At 41.4% G+C, this 881-nt stretch overlaps 1 pseudogene; it reads left to right on the top strand.

The window, feature by feature from the left end:
- Nucleotides 1-323, top strand: part of LOC116354047 (breast cancer metastasis-suppressor 1-like protein-A) — a 7,687-nt pseudogene extending 7,364 nt beyond the window's left edge.
- The last annotated feature ends 558 nt before the right edge of the window (nt 324-881 follow it).

Below are 881 nucleotides of genomic sequence, written 5' to 3'. Positions count from 1 at the left end.
TCTCTTTCTCTCCATCTCTTTATCTTTCTCTCCATCTCTTTCCCTCCATCTCTTTCTCTCTCTCAGAGTGGTGGAGTGATGAGGTGAAAGGGAAGAAGTGTAAAAGGAGGAGTCTGTCCCGGCCAGAGAGGAAGAAGAAGGCTGCCCTAGTATCTGGTAATATTTATCTTTTTCTCCCTACTTCCCTCTTCCTTTCAACCATTTCCTTTTATGATATACAGTGCCTTCAGGTAAGTATTCATAACCATACGGTTATAACCTTACTCTAAAATGGATTAAATAAATAAAAAAATCCTCATCATTCTACACACAATACCCCACAATGACATCACAATAACCCATAATGACATCACAATACCCCACAATGACATCACAATAACCCATAATGACATCACAATACTCCATGATGACAAAGCGAAAACAGGTTTTTAGAAATGTGTGCAAATTTATTTAAAAAAACAGACCTTATTTACATAAATATTCTGACCCTTTGCTATGAGACTCGAAATTGAGCTCAGGTGCATCCTGTTTCCATTGATCATCCTTGAGATGTTTCTACAACTTGATTGGAGTCCACCTGTGGTACATTCAATTGATTGGACATGATTTGGAAAGGCACACACGTGTCTATATAAGGTTCCACAGTAGACAGTGCATGTCAGAGCAGAAACCAAGCCATGAGTACGAAGGAATTGTCCGGAGAGCTCCGAGACAGGATTGTGTCGAGGTACAGATCTGGGGAAGGGTACCAAAACATTTCTGCAGCATTGAAGGTCCCCAAGAACACAGTGGCCTCCATCATTCTTAAATGGAAGAAGTTTGGAACCACCAGAGTCTTCCTAGAGCTGTCTGCCCAGCCAAACTGAGCAATCGGGGGAAAG

The sequence above is a fragment of the Oncorhynchus kisutch genome, linkage group LG16 (assembly GCF_002021735.2).
Source record: "Oncorhynchus kisutch isolate 150728-3 linkage group LG16, Okis_V2, whole genome shotgun sequence".
NCBI lineage: Eukaryota > Metazoa > Chordata > Actinopteri > Salmoniformes > Salmonidae > Oncorhynchus > Oncorhynchus kisutch.
The sequence above is the reverse complement of the archived record's forward strand: the minus strand, read 5'-3'. Positions and strand labels throughout refer to the sequence as shown.